At 38.8% G+C, this 17595-nt stretch overlaps 1 protein-coding gene across 4 annotated transcripts in view; it reads left to right on the forward strand.

Annotated features, from left to right (window-relative positions):
• The window catches only part of HS3ST5 (heparan sulfate-glucosamine 3-sulfotransferase 5), a 271581-nt gene that overhangs the window by 155187 nt on the left and 98799 nt on the right, over positions 1–17595 (forward strand). For 3 of the 4 annotated variants that reach the window (XM_082730922.1, XM_082730921.1, XM_082730923.1), the window contains one exon: positions 12074–12186. The gene's annotated coding sequence lies outside the window, so the exon portion shown is untranslated. The remainder of the gene's footprint in view (positions 1–12073; positions 12187–17595) is intronic. The other variant, XM_082730924.1, reaches the window with a different exon arrangement.

The following is a 17595-nucleotide window of genomic DNA, read 5'->3' on the forward strand; positions in this document are numbered from 1 at the left end:
TGACAGTGAGTCATGTGGTTCAAAGCAAGGAAATGGAGTGTATTTGGTGTTACTGTCCCAGACAGTTTAGCTCAGGACAGTTGCTATGGACTGGATTATATCCCTCAAAAATTCATAATTTGAAACCGTAGTCCCCGGTGTGATGGTATTTGGAGGTAGAACTTCTAGGAGGTAATTAAAGTTAAGCAAGGTCATAAGGATTGCGGTCCTAATCCAGTAGGATAGGTGTCCTTCCAAGAAGAGAGAGAAAGTTCTCTCTCTTTACATGTGCATGCGCCCAGGAAAGACCATGTGGGCACACAGTAAGGAGATAGCTATCTGTGAGATCACCAGAACCTGACTGCTGGCACCATGATCTCAGACTTTCAGCACCCAGAACTGTGCTACAACAAATTGCTTAAGCTACTCAGTCTATGGGATTTTGTTGTGGCATCCCAAGCTAAGACAACACCACAGTAGTGGACTGGGGAGGTTGGAATGTTGAAGCAAAGCCTGTATGAGGCCCAATGCAGGATCCCAAGACCAGAGGTAGAGCAGAGTTTAGATAAGAGCAGGGATCAGAATAAAGACAAGACTAAGACTGTGTGGGGGACAGAGTCATCAACCAAGGAACACTGAACCAGGATTTGGCATAGTGAGTAAGAGCTTTGGCTTTGGACTTAGCTAGGTTAACTTTTTTCTCTACCTTCTACAAGTTGCAAGACTTTAAGCAAGTTACTTAACTGCCTCATTCTAATTCCAGTACCTCACTATACATCCTAAAATGGAGATAATAATGCTTTTATCACATAGCTACTGTGAGAATTAAATGATTAGTATTTGGCACAGTGTCTAGTACAGGCTAATATCTTCTTGAATTGGTAACTAAGTGTAGTAGCCAATGCCAGAGAATTTGAAGTCTAAACTGGTCTACATTCATTTGTTCCTACTCCAAATATTTACTCCATACATACTATCTGCCAGGCAAGATTATAGGTACGAGAGATGTAGCAGTGAGCAAAATGGACAAAACAAAACAAGCAAACAAAAAACCCTCCACTCTCGTGGAGCTCACGTCCTAGGGCATTAATGAGTCTAATTGCAAGAACCTGAGCTTGAGTCCCCAGCCATGTCCCACATACAAAAAGGTCTTGTTCTGGGCAACTCACACAGTTTCTGGTAATAGATAAATACATGTAAAAAGAGACAAAGGAAACATAGGCTGCCAAATAGCTTGTCACAGGTATGATAAATATTGCTCATTTCTTTTTCAAAAATGCATGAAGGACCCTTATTAACATGGCATCTTGCAAAAAGCTATTGTCACTCTTATTCTCTAAAAGCTTTTCTTCTCTTTCATCTCTCCCCTCTGGAAAGACAGGCTTTATATAAAGACAGTATTCTTGTCCTAGAAAGAGGTCTACCTGGATCTTTCCATTGTCCCATAATGTTTCATTTGCTTTCCTGAATCTTATTTCTGGAAAACAAACAAAACAAACAAACAAACAAACAAACAAAAAAAACCTCAGCCTGGCAAGAAGGAAAACAGATTTTTAAACAATTTGGGAAATTAAAGCTTCACAATGATCCTTTCGGAAAGGGGTCCCTTGGTGTAGCCAGCTCCCCTTCTCAACACTTGTGGAAGTCTGTAGAAGTCAGTTCGGGGAACCTCCTTAGCCTCGGGGTGTATGTGTGATCTCCTTTTTATATACATCTTTCCCTCCTGATTCAGAAGGCAAGCTAAAATGTGGAGACCTTGGCTACATAAATAATTGCAGAATGGATTTTGTTTTGTTTAGTGGCCATTTACCATGCTATTTGTTGTGTTTTTCATTCTTTTGTCATTGGGCTGATTGGAAAATGGATTTGGTTACGATTCATAAGCCATTTCTCAGATCTAAAAACCCATTATCCAAGACACTTCACAGTAACAGCGTAGTAAAACAAGTTGTTTCTTTGTTGCTTTGGAAATATACCTTCTTTTCCTTTATTATTTTGAGGCACCCTGAGTTCATGTATACACAATCCAAAATCAAAATAGCTAAGGGAAGTGTTGAGATAAGCTGCCCATCGTTTTCTGCCTAAATAAAAGAAAGGGAAAAGTAAGAGTAAGTGTTTTTGCAAAACTTCAACGAATACACAATTTCAGTCAATAAAGAACCACTAGAAACAATGCCGAAAACAAATTGGACTTGGTCCAAAATTCTTTTCATGTTTAAAAACGTTCAGGATTTCTTTTCTTCTTCCCATGTAAATGCATATGTGTACCAGTTTTGCCCATGAAAGAAAAGTAATGTTGTTTCAGTTAAGTCTCCTTTGTTTGGTTTATCACCTGGATCATGGGAAGGTATGATTTTAGAGTTTGTTGCTTTCAATGCACGCTTACAAATTAACAGGGCCAAATAAAGATAACCCTTCAAATAGCAAATAAGAGAAATTCCTTTTTTATAAAACGAGAACACCTCTCACAGGACTAGGTCCTTTGTTAGTAAGATAAATTCTAGAAATGGATTTCAGAGTAAAGACCTCAGTATTTGTTTTTATTCTTGTGAAACCAATACAGTGCTGACAAAGAGTACTGTAAGGTGTCACCATAGTTAGAAATAAAGCACATTTAAGAGTTCTTTATTGCTTTTTGAGGGTTGGGTATTGCTGTCATTAGCCATGCTACCATTTTACAAAACAGCACTAGGAGGGTTAGATTCGCCTGAGCCCCATCTGAATCTTATAAACGCTCTTTAAAAATGTCAAACCTTTAGGAATATTAGAACGATTATAATACACCATCATTATGTTCCCATAGGTTTAAGTCTGAAATACACTGACTCTAGGAGTAAAAGGATGTATTTTTCCATTGCTCTTCATACCTTTATTATTTCCCATAAAATAACAACCCCATGTCAGAAGACTTAGCTATTTCAAATGTTTTGGGGTTCTTTTTGTTTTTGTTTTTTAAGATAAGAAATGTAAACACTATTTTGATACACAGACTTGTTTCTTTAAATCTGGATGTTAGGGCACCTGGGTGGCTCAGTGGGTGAAGCCTCTGCCTTCGGCTCAGGTCATGATCTCGGGGTCCTGGGATCGAGTCCCGCATCGGGCTCTCTGCTTGGCAGGGCGCCTGCTTTTTCCTCTCTCTTTCTGCCTGCCTATCTACCTACTTGTGATCTCTCTATGTCAAATAAATAAATAAAATCTTAAAAAAAAAAATCTGGATGTTAAAATGTGTAATACCTCCTGTTCGAAACACAGTAAATTTGTGGTGCAAGTTCTGAGCAGAGAAGGTGGGGTGGAATAGGAAAATATAACGTTCGAGCCCTGGTGAAGGGATTACTTGTTAGAGAGGGAGAAGCAGATGCACACAGGTGACTGCAACAAAAATGGGAAATTGCCAAGCAGAAGGCATAAGAGCAGGATTCTCAACTCAGGCCGCACAACAGAATCACCCGGGAGCCACCAGTTCCTGACAGTAACCAGCATGCAAGTTCAGACCACAGAAGAGAGTTGGTATGTAGAAATAAAGAGTAGATTTAAAACCCAGAGCTGTACATATTCAACAATTACCCCTTTCTTTGTTTTGGCGGGAGGCGGGGTTAATGGGTAGACATTTTATCATTTACCCTGGGTAAGCATTCAGGAAATGCTTTGTTACCAGTCTGACTCCATTTCCAGCCGCAACCCTGCGGAGTTAAGTTGAGTAATGTCTATACCTAAGAGTAGGCGTGCATGTATATATAATGCTCTGGGTGAATGAAAAGCAAAATTAGTTCTTTCAGAAATGTTCTCTTGGTTCTGATTAGCGATAAAAATAAAAGCTGTAAGTTTCCACAAATGCTACAAGTGGCTTTTTCTCGCAATGTACCCATTTATATTTTCAGCAGCATTGGTTCATCTCTCCTGAAAAAGTCCTTCATTCAAGGACCACCTTGCAACCAGAGATCATTTATGGATAATTTGGTAGATGATAGACATTCGAAATTGCTGTGACAGGTGTTTTCACATTGTTTTTACTGATCTGATAAAAAGCATATTGCCGGAAAAGAGTGTGAAGAACTTAAATTCCTCAGAATGAATGTGAAGCACCCTTTTGAAATGAGAATTGCTATAAAGAAGCATTTTGGAAAGGGATGAAGGTGGGGGGTGGGGCGAAGTCCTTGAGATGAAAATACAGTTCAGTAAAACAAATGTAACTCTTTGATGGGAACTATGTGAACGGAGCTTTAATTTATTCATCATTGTTATTGTCCTTGAAATTGTTTGCTGCTTACCATCCACATGATGGCCCCGGGAAACCCCGAAGGGAGCAGATGAAAACAACTCCATGTTTATTCCTGGTAAACTATTACAATATATTGCAGAAGAAGAAATAAGAATTTACTAAAGAGACACATAATGAAGGCTGAAGGCTAAAAAATACAGAGAGAGACTCTTTTTTTGTATAAGACGGCCGGTCAGTGCCAACATTAATCTATAAAGCCAGTGGCACCTGTGTTAAGTAATTTATATGGGAATAAAATTTGTTTATATAACTTTTGCTATGGAAACTAATATTCCGTAAGCTCATTGCATTTTTAATCTTGACTTAAGAGAAGTGCTCCTGTGACAGTTTAAAAAAATTAGAGTTCCACTCATCTCTTTGTAAGAGCTCCTTCTCTTCATTCTGTGTCCTTCCCTGCATACCCGCCGGCCCACACCCAACTCCATCCACCCACCCTCTTAGCCAAAGGCGTTTGTGAAATATGGAAGCACTTATGTCATGCTGTTACTTGGTTGGGGTATTCTTTATAAATGCCTCCTGTATTTCAGAGGTGGTTTGAGGAGGTCAGCTAATGCAATTTCACTTTGATTACTTATTTGAATTTTGGATGCAAAGAACCCTGAACCAATTCCCTGGATTTGTCATAATCATAATTTAGTTATCCACAGCTGCTTCATTAGATTTAAGGTCCTTTCAAAAGAATATTGATTATTACAGCTCCTGATTATCTAATAACAATATTCATAAGATGCCCTCTTCCTCCAGCTCCATTCCCCTGACTGGCTCATCGGTCCTGATTTTAACTATTCTCCTTTTCCAGTCACAGCACCCCACCCCCATTCCCCCCCACAGAAGTTACCACATTGTAATGACACAGCGATACAAAGCAAGACTTTCTGTTCTTTCAGATGTTATACATTATTCTCCATAAATCCTTTCTGTCCCCTTTCAGTTTACTGTTACGGTTGCCATCAGAAGTCTGTTATCTTAACGCAAATCCTAGCATGGCATTCCAGAGTCTAACACTCTTCCGTGGCTCCTGTTACCCACTTTGTACTTTCTGTGTAGAGAGAAGTGGTGTAAGAAAGCCCTTGGACCCAAGTGTGAAACTTGTTTTTCCAGCTCGATGACATAATCAAATGGGAACATTAACGTTAACACACGCCAACTCAAATAAATCAATACATTTTTTAAAGTAGTTATATTTAATGATGTGTGTTATCACCAAAAGGGAAAATGTATATATTGTCTTATATGAACTTTTCACTCAAAGGAGTCATTAAACTGTTTAACAAAGTGTTTGAGAACATCTAGAATATTCCAAGCACTTGTCTAAGCAGCTAGAGATTCAACCGTAAACAAGATAGGCATGGTCTTAGCCTTCATGGAGCTTCTACTCTGTTGGCCATCCAGGGAGATAAGGAGGCAGTGACATCACTGTATGACAAGGACTTAGTCTGGAAAGAACAGGATTCTACAGGAGCTAAAGAAAATACACTGAGAGAGAGAGTTGTCAGGGAAATCTTCATGAGGAAAGTGACCTCTAAGCTGAGTTCAAAAAGAAAAGGAGAAATTAGCTGAGCTGATTGTTATAGAGCAAGAACCTGACATACTCAGGGAATTAAAAGAAGCTCTAGATGAATGAATGAGCAAGGGTGTAGGAGAGACAGAAGAGGCCAGAAAACAGTCATGCGGGGTCATAGAGGGACACAGGATAAAGGGCGGGTTGTTGCCTTGAGGTACATTGGGTATCAAAGAGAAGTTTTCATTAGGCAGAGCCTGCATTGCCAAAAAACCAAAGATGATTTGATTTTGAAATCTATGATCTGGTAAGGAACCTCTAAGTTTAATTAAGAGGTAGCTAAATTTCTTGAGATTGCTTGACCAGTTTTCTAGAAAATTCTTTGACTTAGCTCCTGTTACATACTTATAATTAACTGACTACTGTTTCTGTAGCTTTTTTTCTCAACACATTTTAGATTGTATGCTTAAAACATATTTTACTGATGACTTAAAAGTTTCCTATTCTAATTACACACCTTTAATTTCTGGGTTTTTTTTTTCAACCAGAAATTAATATAATTAAAAATGTTGTTGTCTCCGAGGAAGAAGTACAAAATAGAAAATGTATCAGGCTATGGCATTACACTTAGAGCCAATTCTGTGCAAGTTTAATTCCCTACGCTTGTCAAAAGTTGTTAAAACATTGCTTGCCTTTTTTGAATATAAAATGTGGGCAGACATGTACTAATATATCAAAAAATGACACTTTGTCAAAGAGGGCTTTCATGGGAGAATGTTCTGAATAAAATGTTTTCTTTTACAAAGAACCCGACCTGTTTAACATTCCAAAGCAAACACAAAAGAACCCAAAATGCCCGAACTTACTGCCAGTCACAACCGTCAGTTTCATTTACGCTTTCATACTTTTTTTTTAATGTTCCAAAAATTGTTCCCCCAAAGAATTATCAGTTTTATTCCATGATAACCCTTATTTGAAGTAAAATAAAAGTAGCTTAGACCCTCCTCAAAATGGATGCCTTTCAGACTTACTCGCACTTCTGATACTATGAAGATGATATGGTTGCCTATGTCTACCGTTAGACTCAGTGTAATTTTATGTGAAGCAACAACTCCCTTATCTATTAGGAACACTTGCTGAGGCTAACTGTAGTTCACTCTTTGGCAGATGAAATACAGAATTAAAATCTCAAACTAGTTTTCAAGGTTTTTTTCCACAGTCATTGGAAAACCTTTTAACCTAGGGAAAGATGGTAGCCAGAAAAGAATGGAAAACAGATGGCATTTAAAGGCCTTAGCAAGATTGACAAAGCAGATGCGCCTGTCTGTCTCCCTCTCCTCATTCCTCACATAGTACTTCCCTGTTGTGATTAATCTGTGATGGAGCCAAAGCTTTGGATCTTCTGGGGATTTCCAGAATTAGGATAATGGTGGATAGTTTGAATGTCAAACTGAAAATCAATAGCTCATTGGTTTTGATCACAAACTCGTATCATCTTACTGAAATAGGAGGGGTATCTCTATGTGTCTCCCACATCCTTGGCAGAGAGCGCACTACGTCTAACTCTCCAGTGGGGATATCGTTCATTGTTTAGGGTACCAGGGAGAAGGGCTGAAAGAAATAGAAACAGATGGCAGTTGAGGTCATTGAGATACGGTATAGCTTAAGGCATCCTGGAAGGCCACATAATTGTACTAGTGTGAAAAGAAGAGAAACAGTCAGTGTGACTTCATTTCACGTGGAAGCTGAGCCTGCCCAGAATTAAAATTCCTTAAGAGTGGGAGGGATGCAAGAGTTTTGAGCTGATATCAGAGAACGGTAGGAGCAGATTCCGCCGCTAGGAGGGTTCATTGGAGAGTAGGAGACGCAGACCAGGTTTTAATGAAATACCAGAAAATTCTGTGCAGATTGATATGAGAGAAGACTGATTGATATTGGGAGCGCCAGATTTTAAATCCTAATAGCTGAGTCAAATGTGTTGCCTTTGTCTTTTAATTCACTCGCACTATGATTGCAGGGGAGAGGTATTTTGCTGTGGTAGCAGGGCTGGTGGTAAGCATCTCACAACTGAAAATGCTTCTGTTGGAGCTCTGAGCTGGTGAGCTGGGACAGTGAGACTCAGAGCTATGGAGCGCGGTTTTGCATCCGCCCCCATCACCACTAATTACATGGCCCTTGGCAGGTGCCTTAGACTCCCTAGGCCTCACTTCGTTCACCTGTAAAATGGGCCTAATGAAACCGGCTCAGGAGGCATTTAGGTCAGTGTCAACACCTATTTACTAACTAATAAATGACAGCAATATCATTAATAGACAAATTTGCACAGCTGAGAGCAGCACCCCAAGGAGTAGGCTGCGCATGGATGCTGTTGCTCATTGCACCAGGAAACCCACTTCAGTCGTTCTTGTGGGGGGTTAGAATTTCCTCCTATTCTGTAAGCCAGGGAAAACTGGTCCTGCGTTACCACCTGTTCTCTCTGGGTTCCTTAGGTATATAAACTATGTTGTGTGTTTAAATAGAAGTTAAGGTCAGGGGCGCCTGGGTGGCTCAGTGGATTTAGCCGCTGCCTTCGGCTCAGGTCATGATCTCAGGATCCTGGGATCGGGTCCCGCATCGAGCTCTCTGCTCGGCAGGGAGCTTGCTTCCCTCTCTCTCTCTCTCTGGCTGCCTCTCTGTCTACTTGTGATTTCTCTCTGTCAAATAAATAAATCTTTAAAAAAAAAAAAAAAGTTAAGGTCAGAACATTTCCTTGAAAACACATTCTGGTTCCATGGTCAGACTGACTCAAAGATTTTTTTTTTTTTTAACACCAGTTGTTGCACACTTAGGAATTGTTTGCTAAAAACAGTGGTTCCTCCTAAATGAATTAAAGCCAAAATTAGTTTCTAAAATTTAGATCTCTTTAAAGTTAAAACAGTCATATCCTTGATGATATAAACTTTTATTACCTAAGAAGTTAAAGTACATATCATGTGTAACAAAGGAAATGGTAGTGACATATCAATACTGGGTTCTACTACATATTAGCCATTCTGGATACCCTGCGGTCATACCTACCACCAATGGCTCATTATGAGTTACAACTGAAACCAACGCAAAATGCAGAGGAACCCTGATTTATCTTAATATTAAAATTTTACAGCACTTTTTGAGCTATTTTATAAATTAATTAATTTCAAAATGGATGAAGCAGTAACATTGAGGTTCAGCTAATTATCTGTAAATTAAATATAAGCATTTAAAATAACCATTTTAATTAAATACAAGACTCAGGCAACTAATCATTAAAAGTGGAATTGGTGACTTGAGATTTATCATTCTGAAACTACTCGCACCACACTTCTAATGAATTCTTTCCTCTACTTAAATGAAAGACAAAATGTATCTCCCCAATGTGGCAGATAACCCTTTCTTGGGTCATTGTTGTTAATTTGAAATTGATTCAGAGAAAAAAAATTTGCTTTGCTACATTCTCTTAGATACAAAACTGTAGTTACTCATTGCTAAACCATTTCCAACATGACATTTTTAGTTCTTTAAACTAAAGAATTTTAAACTTTAAACTAAAGACATGAATTTTAGTTCTTTAAAAATCTAAGAAAAACCCTAGTCATTATAATAGTGCTTATTATTGCAAAAAAATAGGAATATTTTGTAAGAAAAAAATTATGCTTTTCATAGAGGAGCCTCAGAGGAAGAAAAATCTGAATAACTTGTGATTTAATTTTTTAAACTAAAATAATTTTTTACAACTTCAAGGATAATGAGGAATAATGCTTTGGATAGCTTCATTTTATATACAGTAACAATATACTTCAAACTTTATATTTGTCAGAATGTAAAAATATATTGCTATGTTCAGATTTCTCTATGGAATTGGTATATGTTTTTAAAAAAATAACCGTTGACTAGTTTTTATAGTGCAATGTAACTATCACTTAGCATGAACCATGATGCATGGTTAAGTGCTTAATAAACATTTGTAGGCTGAGTAAATGTATCGATAAGTTTTATAAAGTATCTTTTTTTTTATATAAACATATAATACATTTTTATCCCCAGGAGGTAAAGTATCTTTTAAAAGATTCTCTTTTGAAACTATTTATTGTTATATGATACCTTCTACTTTATTCCAAATAGTGAATAAAGCCAAAGTGCATCTCCTTAGCACTTTGAAGGCGGGATGTTGTTCTGCTCTCCTGCCAAATACTGCTTTTCTGTGTCCTGGAATTAGTATAGACATTAAAAATCCAAAAGAGAGCAGTGCCCCTGCTGGCTGAGAGAGAGTGATGTAAAAGCAAGTTAGCTTGTTTTGTTCTTTGTGCTAAATACCTGCAATTACTGACTGTCACATTTTTCTTCTGTTGTAAAAACTGAACTAATTGAAGGTACTACCCTTAGGGGATGAGTTCTGCAGTGTAACGAATGTTGAGTGCCCTCTTGAGTTTAGCATTTTAATTATTCATAATTATAATGATTTCTGTTTATTTGGGAACTTTAGAAATAATTCTAGCTTCTCAAACAAATTGAGAAGCAGAGTGGTTGAGGCTTTGTTTTCCTCTGTCTCACATTGAGGTCAGCAGCGTATGAGCACGTGAGAGGTTCTCACAAGCAATGGATCTGGTTTTCTGGCTGGAAAGTAGCCACTACCGATGTGTGCCATGTCCTGAAAAAACCGAATGTACTTTTTTTTCTACGAGTTCTCTGGTTTCTCTGGAACTGTTTGGGCAGTGCTGGGATAGTGAGGTGGAGAATGGGATTCAAGTGGAAGAACTAGACATAACATATGAAAGTGTGTTAATCAGAGAAGAGATACAAGAGATTTGGTAGCTGGCAATTAGCATAGTGTATACAATTTTAAAGTCTTTTTCTTGAAAAAGATGTGGGTGTGGGGTGCCTGGGTGGTGTAGTTGGTTAAGCATCTGCCATTTGATCTCAACTCAGGTCATGATCTCCGGGGCCTGGGATCGAGCCCCACATCGGGCTCCATACTCTGTGGAGTCTTCCTAGGATTCCCTCTCCTTATCCCTCTGCCCCTCCCCCCACACGCTCTTGCTCTCGCTCTCACTTTTTTTTTTTTAAGATTTTATTTATTTATTGACAGAGAGTGCATACACAAGCTTGGGGAGCAACAGAGGGAGAGGAAGAAGTGGGCTCCCCACTGAGCCGGGAGCCTGATGCCGGAATCAATCCCCAAGACCCTGGGATCCTGACCTGAGCTGAAGGCAGATGCTTAACCAACTGAGTTACCCAGTTGCCTTTCTTGCTCTGTCTCTAAAATAAATACATAAATCTTTTTTTCTTAAGAAAAGTATATGTGTGTAAAAGATGAATACTCTGGCCATTTGGGACCAGAATAATCTTTATATCTACTATTAAATATATAATCTATATAATCTATAATATATATTAAATATATAATCTTTATATCTACTATTAAATAAATATTAGAAAAGTATGTGTGTGTAAAAGATGAATACTCTGGCCATTTGGGACCAGAATAATCTTTATATCTATTATTAAATATATATTAGTGATAATGATGTATTGGGACTGTGTCCTGCAATCTATTTAGAGGTCATATATACTCTTAATAATAGCCTGAGGAAAAAAACAATGAAATATTCCTTTAAAAAAAAGTTTGGCATTGCAAACCTGTTTCATTGCAGTCTGTTTCATTTTCTCATCTCCTTCTTTCTTTTTTAATCTAATACAACACTCTAGTTTCAGAGCCAAACATGTACTCTGCAGCTAGAGAATTACTCAGGTCTCTTAGTGTTCTATATTCAACTTAGGAAGAAGCAGCAAGTGCTTAATATATTCAAGTAGTAGGAAAGAAAGGTAAAAATGATTGTATGGATAATCATCATACATACATAAAAGACAGTCTGGAGTTACACAATGTGGGCATCTTTAAGGAGAGTACGTTTAACCTCTCTCACCTAAAAAACTTCAATCGCAGAAAAAAGGTTCTGTTGCAGGAACATTATCTGCAAGTGCATGTGGGCAGTCCCCAACTTACAAATCCATCTCTAATCCAAGGGAATTAAGGGTTCCATATTCCAGGGTTAGGCTCCAATGTAAGCTCTGCTATTCATCTGCAAATTGTTTAATAAAGGCCCTGGAAACACCCTTTAAAAAAGAAAGAAAGAAGGAAATCTGATCACCCAAAATATACTTCTTCCCATAACATATTTTTACCCACTGCTACTGAGGAACAGCAACAACAATAACAACAAAAATTAAATTAAATTAAAAAATAAAAAAATAAAAGACGAACTGGAAAATCAGTTTTGCTCCATCTCTACCTACAGGTGCTAACAAGCAGGGAACAAGCCAAAAGGACCGGAGGTCGGTGAGAAGAGGCCATGGAACATCCACCGAGCAGATAATCCTCGCGGGACCCTTGCGAAGTGTCTGAATGTAGGTATGTGTCCTGAGGACTGACATGCTCTCGGTGATGGAACTTTCGGTCCTCCCACCCCATGGGTTACACATCTGCCGCCTCATCAGCCTTTGGAAAAGCCCTACTTGGCATGACATGGCACCGTCCGCGCAGATACTCCGCCTTTCAGAAACCCCTGGTGGCTGTTCCATGAGTGGTCCTTCCTCCTCTCTGGGCTTCTCAAATGTTCTAAAAAATGACTTTAAAGTACCTCCTGCTCTCCAGTCTCAATGATCCCATGTAGAAACCTTCCCACTGACACCAAGCCTAATTTCCCGAACACAGAGCGTCTCTGCCCTTGCTGTCTCGGCTACCTGAAATAACTTTCCCAAATCCTCCTTCCTGGTTTTAGTTCTGCCTTTCCTCTAAGACCTAAGTCACGTTCCACCTACATCACAAAAAGCGTGCCTGCCGATTTTCCATCCCAGTTATGTCCTTCCTTCGAACCCGCCATAGAACTTGTAGTTACACTGTGCTCTGACGTTTGATATCTTGTGTTGTGTATGCCTTTGTCTCTCCCTATGCATGTGCCCTGCGTCCTCGGTGTAACTATTTATTTCTGGAAAGGTGGGAACTGTTGAATTTTTTATACCAGAATCCAGGGTGAGGCGTAGTGGGCAGGTAATGAGCTGCTCTGCCAGCAAGGGGACGAAGCAAGACGGTGAGAACACAGATCCGCAGCAAGACTGCCTGAGCCTGAGCTCGAGCTCCCACTCAGCCAGCTAGTAACTGGCCGAGGCAAGGTTCTTCAAAAAACTCTCTGTGCCTCCATTTCCTTATCTCTAAAATGGGAATAATTAATACATCCATCCCCTGGAGTTATGGTAAAGTTTAAACCAGTTATATAAAAAGTGCTTTGAATAGTCTGATATGTATTTGACGCTCAAAAATTGTTACCAAATAATTACTGTGCGTACATGTAATAATCCATCTCAATTAAGGTTTTCAATGATGTCATAAGGTAGATTGTATTATTCCCATTCGAAAAGGAGGAAATCTATGGCTCTGAGAGGTCTGGTCATGGCCTAAAATCACAAGAAGAGGCAGAATGAGAGCCAACTTGTCTGACCTTAAACACTGCATTGTTTCGCACTGCACATTGCCTCATACATGACTTACTGTTGCTAACGTTGCAATGTATAGCAAACAAAATTATGCTGAGATTTCACTAGCCTTGACCTTGAAAAATCTTTTCAATGTGCCATGTTTTAGTTGCCTATAAATACTTTTCTTATGGGCTCATCCAAATGTGGTGAAATTATAATTACCTTTTTTTGGGTTGTCTGTCTGGTTTGACTCAGAGGCTAAAATTCAACTCAGCAAATATTTCTGTTCCCAGGCACTCAAGGAGAAAGACAGAGAAAATACCAAATGGATAGTTTTGCCCCAGGGTATTTTATAATCTAGGTGACTCAAGTCATGGAAACAAAGCAAAACACCTCACACATTTTTAAGCTTTTCTTTCCTAGGTCCCTTTGAGATTGGCTCTTCCACGCTCCTTTCCTCACCCCCTGTCATAATATGGTCTGAACACAGGACCACTGCCTATAAAAAGAACACTTTGGGGTTTGGCTAAATGGGCCATTCAAAAGTAAACTCTAATATGTATAAGCTTTTAAATCATTTTATTCTATTTGAAATTATTTGGGAGAATTTTCAAAAAGTCCTGTTAAACTTGGCAGATTAGCTCCTCTTGGAGTATCTTTATTTTCTAGAAAATCAAGTCTGGTTCTTGTCACTGCCAAAATTCCTTGGCTGCTGCTACTTCTTTGTGCATCTGTAGTACTTAGCACTGTGCTTGGACATAGTAGATGACTGATAAATCCTTGGTTCAATGAAGTGTTGCCATCCTAGTGATACAGTAATATACTCAGCTCTCCTGGCCTACTACTACAGAGTAACTTCAGAGGTCCTCTGTAGACCTAAAGGAGCTAGCTTTAGGTAAAGACTCAACAAGAGGGGATTGGAAGGACTAACATTTTTAAGCACTTGCCTTATTCTAGAATTTTTATTTTACATATACCATTTCATTTAACCATCAAAGTAACTCTATGATTTAGGTATTGTTATCCCCCATTTACCGACAAGGAAGCTAAAATTCAGGGTCTGGCCAATATATGTAAAAATCACACAACTAGTGAAAAGAATTTCCCACGTAAGTCCAACAAATGGTGAAGTGCGATGGGGGTGAAGTGAGCCCAAATTCAGAGTCAGGACGGCAGTACCCTGTATGGACACTAGCTTCAAGTGACGCAGGCACATCAGATAACGTCTTCATGCCTGTTTCCTCGTCTCATGTCACTTTATCATGAAGATCAAAACATTTGGTTTGTAAAATAGCCTTGAAATTATCATTGATGCTATAAACACAAGCTCTAGTTAATGCGTCTGGTAAAAATAGACACTGAAAGAGTTTAGAAGCCCCCCGAGTGGTTTGATTGATATGTCAGGCAGTGAAAGAAAGCAAAGGCCAAAAACAAGCCAACGCCGCGCCTTTGTAGGGGTTTTGGAGGCAGACCGAGGAAAGACTGCTCTGGCACTAATGCCAGTCCGATGCTGTCAGTCATCAGTCACTAAGTGGCGGTTTCCCATATCATGTGTCACATCATGTTTTAAAATGTAAGTATAACGGCCACAATTACTAAACTGAATAGAGGGTAAAAGGACCGAATAGAGGATAAGACAGTGGAAACAAGAACAGTTGCATCAGGAGCTGTATACCTTGCGTAAAGAACGGTTGTTGTTAGGCTGCTCATCTGAAGGATTAAGAGCAATGCTGTCCTAGGGGGGCCTGGGTGGCTCCGTAAGTTAAGCCTCTGCCTTCAGCTCAGGTCCTGATCCCAGGGTCCTGGGATCCAGCCCCACATCAGGCTCCCTGCAAGGCGGGAGGCTGCTTCTCGCTCTCCTCCCGATTTGTGCTCTCTCTCTCTCAAATAAATAAATAAATAAAATCTTAAAAAAAAAAAAAATAGTAACACTGTCCTTAAACACTTGGTTCTCAAAGTACACATGTGTATGGAACACCCCAGGGGTCTTAGTGGGAACCAGCCTGCTGCTTCTTGAAGCAATCCATCCAAAAGTTGTTCAGAGCAACTCAATACACTTCAGGTTGTGGCTGATGTCTGGCTTTGACCTTGTAAACATTGAGGGAAGTAATGTATTTGGTGAGTTTAAAGCATGTGCTTCAGTTAAGTTACTATGCTGGTAGAAACAACTTCATCTTATGAACTGTAAAGTGCTTTCTATTCTTGAGCATTTTTTTAAAAGATTTTATTTATTTGCCAGAGAGAGAGAACAAGCGAGTACACACAAACAGGCAGAGAGGCAGGCAGAGGCAGTTGAGAGAAGCAGGTTCCCTGCCAAGCAAAAAGCTCGATGCAGGACTTGATCCCATGACTCTGGGATCTTAACCTGAGCCGAAGGCAGTGGCTTAACCCACTGAGCCACCCAGGTGTCCCTATTCTTGAGCATTTAATTGCATGTCTTCTGAGTTTAGATAAGTCGTCATTAATCTCAGCGTCTGATCTAATCCATGATGTAAGAAAATTACCCATATTTTTCCTTTTCATTTGTTTACATAATAAGTTCCAGAAACCACCTACCAGATTTTTTTTAAATTGTATTTTAACCTCAATGACAACAGTGGCATACCTAACTGATACTTTAAACAATATTCAAGAAGTCAAAGAGAAATTAAGAAAGCACTTCTGGAAGTGTCTCTTGTTAAAGCCTGACTAGAGAAGGCTTCCACTGCTGAGATGGTGAATCTGTAACCACTCAGTTTCATCTAACCAAGTTCAGCTGCCAAGGATTTCTAAAAACATAGGCCTATGACATAACACATTTAACTTTTAAGTAGCTGCCTTAATATTTGAAGTTTATCATTATTGTTTGCAATTAAACATCTTGATAGTGGAATGGGTTGCCAGAATAATGATTGGAGTAACCACAGCAGAGAGCGGTTAATTTGGGGAACACTTTTAGAGCATTATCTCGTTATAAAGGTGTTCTTTTTTTTTAAGATTTTATTTATTTATTTGACAGACAGAGATCACAAGTAGGCAGAGAGGCAGACAGAGAGAGAGGAGGAAGCAGTCTCCCTGCTGAGCAGAGAGCCTGATGCCAGGACCCTGGGATCATGACCTGAGCTGAAGGCCAGAGGCTTTAACCCACTGAGCCACCCACGTGCCCCTGTGAAGGTATTTTGCACACTATAAGTCATAATAAAAATATTATTTATAAGAATAACATTTATGATATCAAGTTATGTTTTTCTGCAAAGATGTGAAATATAATGGAGGAAAATTTTCCTACTTTTACTTAAAAAATACTCATGAACATAGGTTCTTTAACACAGGGCAGGATAGCACCTGATAGAAGACTCATAAGAATTACAATCTGTACTGTACCCGAGTGCTTGTTCTATGCTAGACACTGTGAAATATATCACTTTGAATTTTTAGAATGTCCCTGCAAGATTTTGTTTTCTTCATATACCCACCTATGCAACTGGCACTCAGATCCATTAGTAAATAGATTAATAAACTAGCAAATGGTAGATCCCCAAGGTAAAGATGTTTTAGACTGCTGTACTCATACTCTTTAACTATTGGGGAAGCCATCTTCCTCCAGAGGCAATAGGAAATAAGAAGTCAAAAGAAAAGCTCTCAAAACAAAAATGATAATCGTAGCTACCATTTATTAATGTGCCAGATGTGGGGGTAGCTGCCACAGGTGCCCTTGAATTCATTAGCCTCATTAACAGCTCAAAAGGAGTTCATTCATCTCCGGTTTTTCAAGTGAATTGGATATTAATATTTTCTCTTGCCTTGTGAGAATTTTAGAGTTCAAAGGCACTGAGTCACAGATCCAAGATGGCATGCCCAGTAAGCAGCAGAACAGAGTTACCAAGTCAGGTCTTGATGAGTTCCAAAATCCATATTCTTTCTGCAGAATATTATAAACTAAAATACATTTCTGATTTATAAAATAAAGATTCTGCACTGCTGCATACTGTTTTTTCTCTACTTTTTTTTTTCTCTAAATTTATTCTAAGAATGATTTTAGTTTCGTTTAGAAGTTACTGAGCTTTCTGTAGCTAAGGAATTTTCAGAAAATGAGTATTAATTCAATGAATATGCACTACTTTGTGTTTATCCTAATGGTGCCCAAGTTTACATTAAAGTCATATTGTAACATTATAAAATCTCATGTGATCGACTTATATTTCATAATCTAGAATTTCACTAAGAACTTAAATATGAAAACAGATTTATTAAGCTCACATACAGAAATTGCTGCTCGGGAATACCACAAGTTACCAGCACAACTGAGAAGCTTTCATGCTAATCTTGCAGGAAGCCTAGAGAGGCATTTTGCATTCATTCATTA

The sequence above is a fragment of the Mustela nivalis genome (genome assembly GCF_964662115.1).
Source record: "Mustela nivalis genome assembly, chromosome: 5".
Lineage (NCBI taxonomy): Eukaryota > Metazoa > Chordata > Mammalia > Carnivora > Mustelidae > Mustela > Mustela nivalis.